Genomic DNA, 16,687 nt, shown 5'->3' on the forward strand with positions numbered 1-16,687 from the left:
AGGCCACAGCTCCAGTCCGTTCGGATCCGCTCCTGTTTCCCCTCCGTCCCCTCTCTGGATGCAGCGCTGTGATTGGACGCCGGATGCTTGTCAGGAAGAAAGAGCTGCTGTGTTGAGGCCGAAAACTCAGACTTAAGTGGGACGTGGACGTCACTGGAGTAACCTGCCTGGAATGGATACACCGTCCACTGGACACTAGGAAGGCATTTTAACTAGCTGATCTTCAGCGGAGCACCGGCCGAGTCTCCGTGCTGCTGTCGAGGCCGTCGCGGTTCTGTTTTTCTCCCCTCGGACTGCGTGTCGCTGCCTGCTGCCCACAGAAATCCAGACCCGCCGCTATAAATATGAGTGAGAGGACGCCAGACGCCACAAACCTGTCTGAGATTTAAGTATTTATCCAGATCGGAGGAAAACCGAACGGCTCAGCTGTTGCTGCTGGTAGCCGGGGCTAACAGCTGAGGCGGACGGACCCGAGACACAGCCCGAGAAAGCTCCAACTACACGGAACATGTGAGGCAGACCGTCGTCTCATTTTGCGCCAGAAGTGTTCTGACGGACCTATAGACAGCGGGAGTGTTTTCTATGCAGCACCGTGGGCTGTATTAGCGGGGTATCTTTGATTAAGGCGTCCTTAACAGCAGTTTGAAGCATCTGCATCAGGTGAGTGGAAGCCGCAGTTATTCATGTCTGAAAGCACGGCCACCTCACCCCACCAGCCTTATTTTCCCGTTAACTCATTTCAACCGTTTGCCCCCGCGATATCTTTGGCTCGACCTGTGGTATTTTCACTTGTTAGCCTTTATTATAACCTTAAAAAGTCCTTGAGCTTAAATTCCCATTGGGGCCTCTTCACGTGATGTGTTCATTTAGAGTCCAGGCAGCAACGCAGCAGATTTCCACTCTGCCATCCAAACCTCCAGAAACCAGGGCGAAAACGCTCCTTTAATCCCACCGACACTAAAAGTAGGGGTTAACGGCACCTGGGCTCGCTCCTCCCGCCTCTGAGTTTCCCAGCTGTCTCCGGCTCGTTATCGTTGAGAAATCTGGAAATCTTTTGTCTTTTTTATAAGACAAAAGATAGCCTACATGCTAATTCTGGTCCCCTTCTAGTCCTTGCGCGTGCTGTTCGTGAGCACGCGGTGCATCAACAGCCATAGCAACAGTTGCACACAGGAACACGGGAGCGGAAGCATGGACCACTACACATTTCATTGACCACTTTTACTACATCTTTTGAGCAGATAGTCTAATTAAATAGTAAATATGGTTAATATAACACATTAAATAGTAAACTATATCAATGTTATTCATATAAAACTATAATTTGGCCTAGTCTTACTATAAATAGTTATAGTAAGCTATGTTTTAGTTATGTTTCAGTCTATTTTTCCTTTTTTAAGCACAAATTACTGTTTTACCTTGATCAGACAAGGTCATCCCGACGTTCCCCTTTCACATAAGCCTCTGCTGATTTAAGTCAGCATTTTCTTAGGGTCAGGGTTAGGGGGTAGTGTTGGGGTCTACATAAGCCCATTGGCCGTGGAATTCCGCACTGATTGTGGAAAAAATAACAGACTGGGGAACATCGGACCCTTTTTTATAAGAAAAAGGGTTCGATGTCCCAGTCACAAACCAAGCGGGGAACATAGAACTTCTTTTATGTTCAAATTTATTTATTTGGATAAGCCCCTTGAGATGCACCATCTCGCTTTGCAGGGGGTCCAGAAAAAAGAACACGGGACCCGGGGAACATAGTACACGCTCCTGACCGAACCAGCTTTAGCTGTATGATAGTTAGTTTCAGCTAAATTTGTTCTATTGTTTTCCCTTTGAATGAACAGATTTAGCATTTTATTGTTGTCCCATGAAAAGCGACCAATGACAACACATCCACGTCTATGAGCTAAGAAGGACGGTCCTGTTCTCAGCTTTATGACATTACATTTCTCATTTATTTTCAATTAGGTTTTAAATACTGGTGAAACACATTAAAGAGGAAACATTTCTCAGAATATAAAGGACATTTTAATCAAAACCCCTACATTTGGAGATGTATGGTTTTCACTGGGCACTGGCAATGTCTGTCCGGAACCTGAACCAGTGGCATGTGATATGAGTTAGGAACTAATGCTTTTATTAATATTTGTAATCAGTACTTTTCTTCAGTAATGGTTATACATTTGATCTGTTTCCAGCTGAGTAAAGCCCTGATCACTCATCACTTATCATTTAGCATCTGCACGAGCGTTCACAGCCTGTAAAAGCTCTATCACCCACTTTATATACGTCTAGAATAGAATAGAATTACTTTAATGATCCCAGACTAGGAAATTATTTTGTAACAGCAATAGTGGTCCAGCAAATAAACACTTTGTACATAACATACATAGAATCCAATATATACATAGTGTGTATATATACAGTGCAGTGTTCTATAAACAATAAACAATAATAATATATACAATCAAAAAAACCAGTAGAGAGAGCAGAGTTCTCTGTCAGGCAGAGGTGAGAGAGTTATTATAAAAAAGTGATGGATTGTGGCAGGAAAGATTTCCTGTATCGGTTGCTACGAGAGCGAAGCTTAAGCAGCCTTCTGGAGAAGGTGCTCCGCTGTCTGACCAGTGTGAGTTGGAGAGGGTGGAGAGGATTATCCATGATGGATAACAGGACACTCTGGAGGCTGTGGTGGAGAGGAGGACACTGAAAAAACTGTTTGCAGCCAATCACAGAGCCAGCCTTCCTGATCAGTTTGTTGAGTCTGTTGGTATCGCTGGCTCCAATGCTGCTTCCCCAACAATCCACAGATAAATGATAGATGATAAAAGAGCTCCAACATCTTGCTGCACACGTTGAAGGATCTCAGCTTCCTCAGGAAGTAAAGTCTGCTCATCCTCTTCTTGTAAACAGCTTCAGTGTTAGATCTCCAGTCCAGTCTGCGGTTGATGGTAACACCCAGGTACTTGTCATCCTCCACCGCCTCCACATCCTTTCCCAGAATGCACAGAGGTTGGAAAGCCTTCATCCTCTTCTTCCTGAAATCTATCACTATCTCTCTCGTCTTGCTAATGTTCAGCCGCAGGTGATTCTGTCCAGTCCACTTCACAAAGTTGTCTACCAGTGCCCTGTACTCCTCCTCCTGTCCCTCACTTTTACACCCAACAACAGCCGAGTCGTCAGAAAACTTTTGCAGGTGACAGGACCCAGTGTTGTACTGAAAGTCAGTGGTGTATAAGGTGAACAGGAAAGGAGACAGTACAGTCCCCTGTGGCGCTCCTGTATCACTAACCACCACATCAGACAGAACTCTGCCCATACGGACAAACTGACAGCTGCTTTTATCTTATCAAAAAGTCATAATGTGACAATAATACCTTTATATCTATGGTAATAGCCAAGGCGTGTCTTTGTTGTTACAGGTGTCTCTTTAAAAATACTGTAACAGTCTGTGGTAACTGTTCATGTTAATGTTTAAATGTTTAAAGAGTCACTGTTCAGGGTGAAACATTGAGATTGGAACTGCTTCTACGTGCTAAATGAAGTTTTCACACACTCAGCAGAGAAGTCGACATAACTTTAACAATAAATTACCATAACTCTCAATCGATAAAGGTTATAATTTCATCACTGTGATGACCGGAGTCCTGAGGATGTCAGCGACAGGTTCCAGGATACAGGCACAGGCGGTAGCTTTAACATGTATTCTGTTTTCGAGACATTTGTTGACCAGAGATCAGTTCTTACGGCCTCAGTCTTACCATAACTGTAGTAGTTGGAAATTACAAACTGGTCCTGTATCAGAGGATTAGCTGTGATTGATTGAGCATTGTTTGTCCCGGCCGTGTGTTGATGAACTTCACCAACAACTTATCAGATCTGGGTTGGCCACTGGGTTGGCCAATGAGATATCATGGGTGGCCCCAGGCCACTCCCTAAAATCGTCATTGGACTCTCATCATAGGGCAGCAACTAATGGTGATTTTATCAGTGATAATTTATTCAGTCAAGCCTTTAGTCTCAAAATCTCAAAGTGTCAAGAAAGAACATGAAGTTGAAGTGAACCGAAGTCTTGCTCCATTCTGCGTGTGTTGATACCCGAAACCTCAGACTGTGTTTCTCTCTTCATTTAATCGCCAGAAAACAACTGTCTGCTACTGTGAAATCATCCGCATCATTTAACATTATTCTGCCCATTTGTTACCACTTGTTGTGTTAGCATTTTTATTATATAGGTGTAATTCATCCAGAATTACACCTATATAATAAAAATGCTCATTATAGAAGTTTAGTCCAACAGTCTGAGACAGCGCTGTGAAAGTGAATCTACAGTTTTAAATATACCGTCAGCTATTGTCAAAGAAAGATACAAACAAAACACATGTGTTATAACAATAATTTAATTATGATGCCCCTATCGGAAATCACATCACTCAGGAACCTGCTATTGTGACCTCGCAGCTCTGGACTCACTGCTGTCTGGTGCTCGCCGCCAAGGATGAGAGGCTTTATTTCCACACGTAAATAGAGCTATTAAAAAAAATAATCCAAGAATGTGCTGGCAAAACATATTTTGCAGTTCACCTCTGTTGATAGCCTACATTAAGCACCCAATATACCTGTATATAATATATATACTTTAATTTAAACGAATATCCAATACTGAAAATGAAAAAAAAAAAAAAACTAAATCCAAATACTCGGGTCTAGCCCTAGACAGAATAAGGGCGCACTCACACTGTCCTTCCGCACCGGGCCAAAACCGGTTTTTCGGCTAAAGCATAGTGCGTTTGAGCAGTGTGAGTGCACCCGCTCTGCGCATAACTGCGGACACCTGAGAGAGGTGGGCTTTTGTAGAGCCCGTTTGCACATGTACCAGCACGAGCGCGCGCATGTGTACGAGCACGATGCCTACGGCGGTTCTTACTTCATTTATGTGCGCCTGTTCGGACATAGAAATTAGAAGGACGGGCCATGGACATTTAACAACATCAACAATGGCGGCGAAAGGTTCACTTTGGTGTGATGCGGAGGTGGAGTGTTTACTGCAGATTTGGTCGGATGAAAATATTAAAAAAACAGTTGGAAAAGACGCACAAAAACTCCGAGGTCTATGGAAAGATTTGTAAACAAAGAGACGCATCGCGATGACGTCAATCAATGTGTGTGACGTGTTACGGCGTGATGACGTATGGACAGCGAGGAGCATTTGCGCGAGGCCCAGGCAGTGTGAGTACAAACGGGCCTGGGGCACGGGGGAGAGGGAGGGGGGACAAGTACCCTAAAGCCCGGGGCGCGGTGCGGAAGGACAGTGTGAGTGCGCCCTAAGTAAATTACCAAGATTTTAGGAACAAAGAAACACAGCCTTGGTGACATTGCATTTTTTCAGATATTCCTATGATTCTGAAAGGCTCTTTAACGTCACCTTCAGTCTTACATGGTTTAGCTACACCAGACAATTAATAAGTTTAAAGCAAAGTATAGAAGAAACCAGGTTCTGACCTGCTTAATTTAGTTTTGAAAGTAAAGGTCTTGAAAAACACAGCAAGTAAGTTCACCTCAGAGAATGAAGCCTTTAGATATAGACACTCACACCTATTGAGTCCATAACCTTAAGACAATCAATATCTCCATCTGTCCCTGACTCCCTGGGTACATAGTGTATCAGTATTGTGTCTGTTTGTCTTCATTAATGAGCGTGGAGGCCCACACTCAGGGGGATGTATGGTGGAACAGCAAACAAGCCTGCTCCGTCCACGACTTCATTGATTTCCCCATTCAAGACCGGCGGCATTAAACAGCCACATTTCAGGTGATGCACTCATCACAATGTAATCACTGGAGAAATTCTGGAAGTTAATGCGCCTTCACCGGAGATGAGCTCAGACTATGAAACTACCACCGTCAGGGCTGTAAACTAGCGGTCGCTACTTGCCATATTTGACTAAAATATTCCTCTGGCGACTTCATTTTGGAGGGCTCGATGCCACTGGGCGGGTAAATGTTTGTCCTAATGGTTGTGCTCGTGCAGTAAATTATGCATTATATAGCAAAACATTGTAGTAGCTATAAAATGATCAATTATGACAGAAGCAAACGTTCAAGCTAAACCAGTGATTTCTTGTGTCGCACTGAAGTAGCTCCCCTGACGTCACCGCTGTAGAAAATAGTTGCAACGTAGCGTACACGTCAGCGCTCTTTAAAAGTTTGATCAGATCACAGTCACTGTGATCTGATCAAACTTTCAAAGAGAGAACTCAGTTAGAAATGCCTGTTTCTGACTGGATGGATGGGGGCTCAGAGGTTGTGTGCTGAAGACAGTGATGTGGAATTCTGATTAGGGATGCAGACTGGATCGGATCGGTCCCATCTGTAGTTCTGATGAGTCATTAATGAGTGTTTCCTTTGGCAAAGTTTTGCACTCTTAAAGTTTTCAATTTGCAATGTTTTGAAATTCAATTATTAATATTCAAATGTATTTCTAAATAATTCTTTGGAATATTTTCTGAGCATGTATTTTTATTAGGGGTGGAACGGTTTATTGAAAAAATCCGTCCCGTTCGGTACCAATGTCACGGTTCGGTACACGTGTGTACCGTTCGGTTTATGAGGTGCCTTCATGACCGCTGTCCTCTCTCACACGCTCCCGCTACCCACGCTCCCGCTACGCACGCTCCCGCTACGCACGCTCCCGCTACGCACGCTCCCGCTACGCACGCTCCCGCTACGCTCTTCTTTGTGGGTTTCTGAATCCTCTTGGCAGCAGCTCGCTAAGCTCTGCTCTGTTGTTGTTCTCAATCGTTTGTCTGGTTAAATCGGTGGTTAAATCACCACATTAATGTCTCTTTCTACTCTAAAAAAAGAAAGGTTGACACAGAAAACCACCAGTTCACCAGAGAATGGACTGAGAAGTTTTTGTTTCTGTCACTGTGAAGCCTGTGTTTACTCTGCAGCCATATCTGAGTGTATAGAGGATAAGTTAAGACATTTTCAGAAAAATCATGCTACTCTGCATTTATGTTACATTAATTTTTGTCAGTCCAGTTTTTGATGAGTAAACTAATGTTTCATATGTGCTTGTCAGCCTGGTAAAGTAACTAGTAACAGAAGTAATCAGATAAATGTAGTGCAGTAAAAAGTAGAATATTTCTACTGATTTGTAGTGGAGTAGAAGAATAAAGTAGCATGTAAATAAAATACTCAAGTAAAGGACAAGAGCCTCAAACTTTACTTTAGTCCAATAATTAAGTGAAACCCTCTGGTTCACAGGTTTGTTCATTTAACAAGGATTGTTTTTTGACAAGCTTGTTGCACTTTGAGGTCATGACTAATATTTACATTGATAAAATAAAGACAATATACTGTATGCACTCCTATGTCGCTGCATTGTTTTACAATATCCATTAATGTGATGCTCATATTTTTCCAGCCCCTCATTTTGGATAATTTTCATCAACCGGCCTCAATTCCAAATGAATTGAATAACCCTGATTTAACCTATTTCAGTCAGTTCAGTGATTGCTGTTTGTGTGTATTTTAGTGAAAGAAAACCTATTTTCTTCATTTTTTTTATAGATTTGATGATGTAAAAGTGTTTATATTTCTTACCTAGAAGGCAAACAATTGTTTACCTTTTTGCCAAATAAATATATAAATGCGTAAATGCAGCAATGTGTCTCCTCCTGTTTCAAAGTCTCACTTCACTTTCATTGAAGACTGTTACAGCAATCCCTTTTTGCTATATAATGCTGTTATCTCAATGAAAGGACTGAAACAGATGGATATGCTACAAAAAGAGGCAATTTATTATTTGACCAGTTAAATATGTACCTCTCCGGGACCATCACCTTTTTGTGGTGGAGAGGTTTGTGTGTCCCCTTGAACCTGAAAGCTGTGTTGTCTGGAGCCTAGTGCCCCTGGTAGGGTCTCCCATTGCAAACTGGTCTCAGGCGAGGGGTTGAATGGTTCACAAAGACTCTATGCACAAACGAGAAAGAGGAAGAGAGACCCTGCCCGGAGGAAGCCCGGGGCCCTCGCCTGGAGCCAGGCCTGGACGGAGGGCTCGTCGGCGAGCGCCTGGTGGCCGGGTTTGCCACGGAGCCCGGCCGGGCACAGCCCGAAAAAGTGACGTGGCACCTCCCTCCTCTCCATCCTGTGGGCCCACCACTCGCAGGAGGAACCGCTGGAGTCGGGTGCGCTGTTGCACGGGTAGCAGTGAAGGTGAGGGGCCTTGACGGACCAGACACGGGCAGCAGAAGCTGGCTTTGGGGACGTGGAATGTCACCTCTCTGTCAGGGAAGGAGCCGGAGCTTGTGCGGGTGATGGAACGCTACCAGTTCGATCTGGTGGGACTTCATTTCCACACACAGTCTTAGCTCTGGAACCATACTCCTGGATAGGGGTTGGACCCTATTCTTCTCTGGAGTTGCCCAGGGTGTGAGGCGCCGGGCGGGTGTGGGGATATTTACAAACCCCCGGCTGAACGCCGCTGTGTTGGAGTTTACCCCGGTGCACGAGAGGGTCGCCTCCTTACGTCTGCAGGTGGTAGGGGGGAAAGCTCTGACTGTTGTTTGTGCATATGCACCGAACAGCAGTTCAGAGTATTCGGCCTTCTTTGAGACCCTGAATGGAGTCCTGCATAGGGCTCAAGTAGGGGACTCCATAGTTCTGCTGGGAGACTTCAACGCCCACATGGGCAATGATGGAGACACCTGGAGAGGCGTGATTGGGAGGAACGGCCTCCCTGATCTAAATCCGAGAGGTCGTCTGTTATTAGACTTCTGTGCTAGTCACGGATTGTCTATAACTAACACCATGTTCGAACATAAGGATGCTCATAAGTGTACGTGGTACCAGACAACCCTAGGCCAGAGGTCGATGATCGATTTTGTGATCGTATCATCTGATCTGAGGCCAAATGTTTTGGACACTTGAGTGAAGAGAGGGGCACAGCTTTCAACTGATCACCATCTGGTGATGAGTTGGGTCAGAGGAAAGGGGAAGATTCTGGACAGACCAGGTAAGCCCAGGTGAACTGGGAACATCTGGAGGAGGCCCCTGTCCCAGAGATTTTCAACTCACACCTCCGGCGGAGCTTTTCTGGCATCCCTGTGGAGGTTGGGGGCATTGAACCGGAGTGGGCAATGTTCAAAGCTTCCATTGCTTAAGCTGCAGCGGTGAGCTGTGGCCTCAAGGTCTTAGGTGCCTCAAGGGGCGGTAACCCTTGAACACCGTGGTGGACACCGGTGGTCAGGGAAGCTGTCCGACTGAAGAAGGAGGCCTTCCGGGATATGTTATCCCAGAAGACTCCGGAAGCAGTTGCAAGGTATCGACAGACCATGAGGGCTGCAGCCTCTGCTGTGTCAGAGGCAAAGCAGCGGGTGTGGGAGGAATTTGTAGAAGTCATGGAGAATGACTTTCGGGCTGCACCAAAACTGTCCAAGCTGTTTACAGTAAGGACGGGATGCTGGTGACCTCAACCGATGAGGTAATCGGGCGGGGGAAGGAACACTTTGAGGAACTCCTTAATCCAACAAACACACCCTCTTTTGTAGAGGCAGAGCTGGAGGCTGATGCGGAATCATTGTCAATATCGCTGGCAGAAGTCACTGAGGTAGTCAAAAAACTCCACAGTGGCAAAGTCCCAGGGATTGATGAGATTCGTCCAGAAATGCTGAAAGCTTTGGGTTTGGAGGGGCTGTCTTGGTTGACACGTCTCAACATTGCGTGGAAGTCTGGGACAGTGCCAAGGGAGTGGCAGACTGGGGTGGTGGTTCCCCTATTTAAAAAGAGGGACCAGAGGGTGTGTGCCAGGGGTATCACACTACTTGGTAAAGTCTACTCCAAGGTGCTGGAAAGTAGGGTTCATCCTATAGTCGAATCTCAGATTGAAGAGGAACAATGCGGATTCCGTCCTGGACGTGGAACAACAGACCAGCTTTTCACTCTTGCAAGGATCCTGGAGGGGGCCTGGCAGTATGCCCATCCAGTCTACATGTGCTTTGTGGATCTGGGGAAGGCATATGACCGGGTCCCTCCAGGCCAGGGGTGCGCTTTGTCACCAATCCTGTTTGTGATTTTCATGGACAGGATATCAATGGAGCGTGAGTTTGGCCGGAGAATCGGAGCAGCGGGGGCGGTGTTGCAGTCGCTCTACCGCACCGTTGTGACGAAAAGAGAGCTTCGTTCCTACCCCCACCTATGGTCATGAAAGCTGGGTCATGATCGAAAGAACGAGGATGCGGGTACAAGTGGCTGAAATGGGTTTTCTCAGGAGGGTGGCTGGAGTCTCCCTTAGAGATAGGGTGAGAAGTTCAGCAATCCGTAAGGAACTCGGAGTAGAGCCACTGCTCCTCTGCGTTGAAAGGAGCCAGTTGAGGTGGTTCGGGCATCTAGTAAGGATGCCCCCTGGGCGCTTTCCTAGGGAGGTGTTCCAGGCACGTCCAGCTGGGAGGAGGCCTCGGGGAAGACTCAGGACTAGGTGGAGAGATTATATCTCTACACTGGCCTGGGAACGCCTTGGGTTAATGTGGCCCTGGAAAGGGAAGTTTGGGGTCCCCTGCTAAAGCTGCTGCCCCTGCGACCCGACCCCGGATAAGCGGTTGAAGATGAGATGAGATGAGAAAAAAAATGTACTTACTGAGGGGACCAGTAAATTCTTTCATCTAGCGGTCCCTTTGGCAGATGAGCCAAAAAGTGAGTTTAAAGCCCTGACCACCATAAGAGTGAAGTAGATGATTGAACATTTTTACCTCTACAGAGAGCCAGGTGAGGTTCACAAGAAACATTCTGGACATGTTAGATGGATGCACTGTTGAACAGTTAATATGGTTTTGCCTTTAGAATTTTTATAACTTCTGTCATTTTGCAGTATGAGATGCAATGTGAAAAATGACTTTTAAATGATGGAGAAATAAGGTCTCATCCATATACTACAATACTTTTGTTGTCCTTATACTCTATGCTGATGAACTATGAACTAACTACTACACTGAAGAAAAGAAAACGAATCCTTTTATCGGAGTTGATTTGATCCTTGTGATAACATGCCCCTCACTGGACTTATTGTAGCTAGCAGATTTCCATCAGGGCACTTTCATTTAAAACAAGTGGCATGCACCGAATGCACCCTGATTATCTATGCATTTACCTGAGGGGATGGGGATCCTGTAGGTGCGGCAGCGCTGCGCTGTCCACAGAAACTGGAACAGGACCGGAGGAAATCTGCCCCGCAGACTGCCATCAACTGGCACCTGGCTGCAGGAGGAGCCCCTGCTGTTGGACATGGAGCTCCCTGCCTCCTGCTGTATGTCCTTCTGCAGTGGCTCCTGCCACAGGAAGGCTTTTGTTTCTGATGCAGTCATTATGACTTGCTGTTCAAAGACTGCGGTCTGCACCTACTCTTCACTACTCTTTTGTCACTATAAATAGCATTTAAATCGATTTGAAAGGTTGAAGATACAGAACATTTGTTTGGAAAGTTTAGCAAATATGTCCTGCTAACTGCTAATGACAGGTAAGCTGGGTATAGCATGGTCATTAAGTGACACAAAAAGCTGAAAATTCCTTTGGTGTGACAGAACTGTCCTCCGATGTGACGGTTAAAGGACAAAGATGTCACACAACAGGACTAGGTCTCTTTAAGAAGCATTTCAAATAATTTAGCACGATTTGTCCTTTGTTTTCTTTTTTGACCATGTTCAGTGTTTTGAAATGCAACTATTACATTACTTCAGTATAAAATGAATTCAAGTGTGTGTGTGTGTGAGTGAGCGCGTGTGAGCACTATATGTTAACTGTTTTACTTTTTGCCAAGGACAATATTTTTGCAATGTTAGGTTTCCACTTTTCTTTAATAAACCATACTAAGCGCTGTTTTATTTTTTTTTTTTTTACAACTGAAACAAATGTGTTTAAGACGTAGAAGTTTACAAAAAGTTAGTGCTCACTGATAAAAATAAACACATCTTGTTTTTTAAACTCATTTTTGTGTGTATCCATTGATTTATTCATATAACGAAATCCATTTAAATTGAAAAATGTTGCTTGTTGATATGTGATTAATTACAAAGCCTCTAATTAATTAGATACATTTTTCATCATTCTGAAATGCAGCCCCATTGGTAGCTCAATGACACGTATTACTTTTGGCTTTACCAATTACAACGGAAGTCTATGAGCGGGTCGAAACTCTCCTCCAATGGTGCTTGTCCTGACTAGTCCAAAAAACATTCCACTGACAGGTCCTGCTGCTACTTCCTTGAGGACATTAAAACCAACTTAGACCAAGGAGGAGGACTTGTTGCTGTCTTTGGAGACCTGCGCAAGGCTTTTGATACTGTTTGTTTGACAAACTGTTACACAAACTTGGTAATTACAATCTTGGTTTATTCTATTTCTGGGTGAAAAGCCACCGTCGCGAAATGGGGAGGGGGAGTTATAGCCCTGGCACATGTGCAGACGAGAAACCTAATAATAATATGGGTAAAGCGGTTACATGCAGGAGAACTCCAGTTACTAAAGGCATTATCTAGGTCTGTTAACCGGTGTATGAGAACTTCGATTTTACCCGGGGTAAGGTGTTTACATGGTGTAAACACTATACTATATTGTTCGTCATTTCCAGTAAATATCACAATATAAAACATGTTTCTGTTTAAAAAGGACAAACGTAGGAAGTCTCAGAGGCAGAGATCTTCAAAGTTCGTTAGGCAGAGCACAGATTTCTCCCTTTTCCCTGATGCTCTGAATAAGGAGCTAAACTGCTCTCTAGTCTCTTTTTCTAAATCAAGTTCTAAGAAGGTGTGAAAAGTCTCTAAATGTCGTGAGACAGTGCCCACCCGAGACTGCTTTGGGACGGGAAAGGGGCTCCCAGCAGCAGCCTCTGCTCGTTGAGGACACTAACTGCAGAGTGATTGGTGCATCAGAGTCGAAAACAGCACAAAAGTCTCCACTAACACCAGTAACAGTGGACAGATTTCTCTCTAGGATGTAGGAGGATTTGGGAAGTCTCCAAATTTTGGAGAGAAACTCTCCGGTGTTTGTATTCTCCACAGCGTCTCCCCGTCTCTTCTTCTCCTTGTTTATTATGTTTCTGGGGCAGTTACAGCGCCACATCCAGGCCTGACATTTGTACTACAGCGTTTTGAATCGGTTTCACGTGGACGCAGATGTTTTTTGAGTCGAGGTTGTGTGGACGGAAAACTTTTTAAGAATGACGGAGAAAAAAGGTCGTTTTCAGTCGTGTGGACGTACCCTTAGTCCCGACACTGTCAGAGGGGTTGATTCGGTTCTGGTTTCAGTGTTCTTCTAGCCTCATGAGGCCATCCTGATCTCTTAGCTCCGTATCTTACTCTCAGATCAGTCTGGTAAAGTGTGCCGGAGAAAGTTTGTAGAAGTTTTCCAAGCGACCGTTGGTTTTGAGACAAATTTAAGGGTGACGAAACGAGAAGCGACCTTTCAGTGTAAACAACATGGAGGCTTCCACGGATGAGATGAGTGCAGCTATTGAGCAAGCTGCTCACTAACTCTTTTTTCTTTGGATCCTTCTGTTGAATATGGACCGGCACCTGAAATAGTTTCTTACTGGTGCGGAAAATCATTGAAAACTTGCATTTTAATGTGAGTTTTCAAGGTTGGAAAAGTGCTGGGATTTTGAATAAAGTCCTTTAAACTGCTTAACATTTAGCATGCCAAGCCAACTTAGAATCCTTTCATTTATAGAAAGCTGTCTTGTAACACAATTTTGGCTATTTATAGCACAGTAACATCAAATGTAATTTGAAGGAGTACATAATTATTATGTATTCTGTATTTGCTTTATATGCAATCTACCACAGCTGTAAGGTGCTTGAAATGCTTGAAAAGTGCTTGAATTTGACTTTAGAGTGTCAAAAAGTGTAGAAGCCCTGTGGTACTTTCAAAGCTGCGTAGATTGTGTTGTTGGACAGTGATTAGATTGTATTGTGTTCTACTGTTGTTTTTTCCATCCTCATGTGCTGAAGGTGAACAACATAACAGAGGAAAAGGAAGATAATACCAAGAGGGTAGTTATCATTAATGTTTGAATTGATGTTTGGACTTCATATTTGTTTTCAATATTTGGTCCAAACCACAAAGCTCCAGTGTTCTCTAGGGAACAGAGAGACTAACAGGATGTGCTGTATATGCCTTGATCTTTAGTGGAGGAGGCAGGGAGAGGCTCTACAAACAACCAGGGAAGATCCATCTGTGTTTGCTTCTGTAGTTCTTTAACCCATAGTCTGATATGATCTGACAGGTGATCAGGAATTTTCCAGTTCACTCATGAATCCAAACACATTTGAGTTAAAAAAGACATTTGTTATGCTTAAATTTGAATGTGTCAAATATTCTTAAAGCAGAACAGATGAAGATTTTAGTCATAGCCTTCATGACACACCTCTTTCCTCACCTTTTTCTGTCAAGAACCCGGTAACCAATGCAGTGATGCAACATCATCTCTCTAAAAAGGGAACGAGAAAGATGAAAGGCAAAATAATCACCATGAGAATGAATGTTTCAGTAGGACATGTTTTTTTTCTCTCTTCTCAGCCTCCAGCTCAAAGATGGTCATGATGAATTGCTTCATATGGACTAAAAGTCTGTGTCCCTCCCCAGTAAACAGTGGTTCATCTTAGAGCTGTTTTATAAATGTATAGTGCTGCTTTATATGAAATTGAGCTAAAATGCCAAGCGTAGCTTAAAAATCACTGAGTGATAACCACCCACTCGAGGATTGCCTGTCACAGCTATGTGTGAGATTTACACCGATACAGCAATTAAAAGGAAACATTTTCAGAGATTTGAGGTGGAAGTAGAGGAAACATAGGGTTCAAAGTGGTCACAATTTCTTTTGAGTGCACTCTTTGAGAATAGATTGGTCTCCATAGTGACACAAGCTCCATATATCCCAAATTGAACCTTGAGAAGGTGGAGAATAAGCCTGGTAGAGATTTAAAGGGTAATACTCAATTATGACAACTTGACTCTTATTTTGTACTTTTATCCATCATTTCTATCATATATGATAACAGTAATGGTATTTTCCAAAATGTCAAATGTTTCCTTTAATACTCAGACTTTAACTTGTGAGGATTTTCTCTTCCAAGAACCAGATGCTGTGGTTTATCCTGTGTATTGATTAGTGGGGGTACTGTTGTGTGTTAGATGTCTTGTTTCGTCTGACCTACAGTCCAAAACTCAATATTTCACAGAGAAACTCAGCAAAGTCTCAAGTCAGAGAAACTGGAAGCAGCTTAACTTTTTTTCACAACACACACAGTTGATTATGAAAATTCATTTTTTTATAATCGTAGATAAGTTGCCGCATAGATTTCTTTCCATTGACGAGTGATGCTAATTTTCTCTGACCTGAGGCGACCCTCGTCAACTGATCATTAACAGTTACCAGACAGGCAGGCAACTGAGCAGTTAGCCTTTCTTGTGCATTAAATGCTTATGGCTAATGGTTATATATATATATATATATATATATATATATATATATATATAGCTTATAGAAAATGCATTTTAGAACAGCATGAAGAGAAAAGAGTAGCAGACACCTACTGCATAGTCACTTTTCGCGTCAACACGAAACCGATGAATAATTAGTTTTCCCCTTGTCAGCGGAGGACACTTAAAACACTGTGGCCAAATATGTGGCCTACGTTAGCCTATGCTACTTTTTGTCCTTCATCCTCCATAGTATCAGTCCCTCTTTTTCACCTTGTTTATCAACTCCATCACAATTAGGCTTTTTCAACAAACTTTGGACATTCAGCTTCCGTGACATTTTGTATAAGAGACCTGCCGCTGCAAAATTGTGAGCGCTGCTGCTAAAGTTCACATGATGAGACTGGCGAAGTGAAGATAAATTTGTTGCTACTGGTTATAAACAGGATTAGTTACTTTAAGTTAAAGTAGTAAATTAAATGATGGGACTACCTTCAGATTTTCCACTCATTCTTAAATACAACTCCGTCAGGGACACCCAAGACTAGCAGAAAGAGACTGAAAAAAAATGTCTGAGCTTTGGGTATGACACAAACTCTGGTCTGTAATTGCTGAGAGCGTCAATAGGTGGTACAGATAGAACATGGGATTAATGTTCTGGAAAGTAATCATATTTGATTTGTATTGCACTGATTTTGTCACTGTAGTGCCCCAGCATGTGACAGCCAAGAAGATCGCACTGGCCACAACAGACTCTGCATCGTCCAGCAGATGTTAAAGGACCTCAGCCTCCTCAGGAAGAAGAGTCCACTCTGGCCCTTTTTGTAGACAGCCTCAGCGTTTCTAGTCCAGTTCAACTTATTATTGAAGTACACTCCCAGGTACTTATACTCCTCTACAGTGTCCACAGGGACCCCCTGAATGGAGACGGGGGTTACAGGTTGTTGTTAGTTGGGTTTCTCCACAGTGTAAAGAGGGAACAGGTCCATGCTAATGTATTCAGCTACAGTCCTGTTTATCTGCTGTGTTTCTGCTGTTAAATGAACGCCTCCAAACGTTAAACGGACAGGACTTATGAGGTTAGCTGCTCAGCTCCGCCATTAGCGATATTGTTTATTATTAGACGCTAACTTGATAAAACCTTAACAGACATAACTGTTTAATACTTCAATGATGTCCAAACGGGAACTTTACTGACTTGAGCTTCCCCATAAAG

Source organism: Echiichthys vipera, assembly GCF_963691815.1.
Source record: "Echiichthys vipera genome assembly, chromosome: 20".
NCBI lineage: Eukaryota > Metazoa > Chordata > Actinopteri > Perciformes > Trachinidae > Echiichthys > Echiichthys vipera.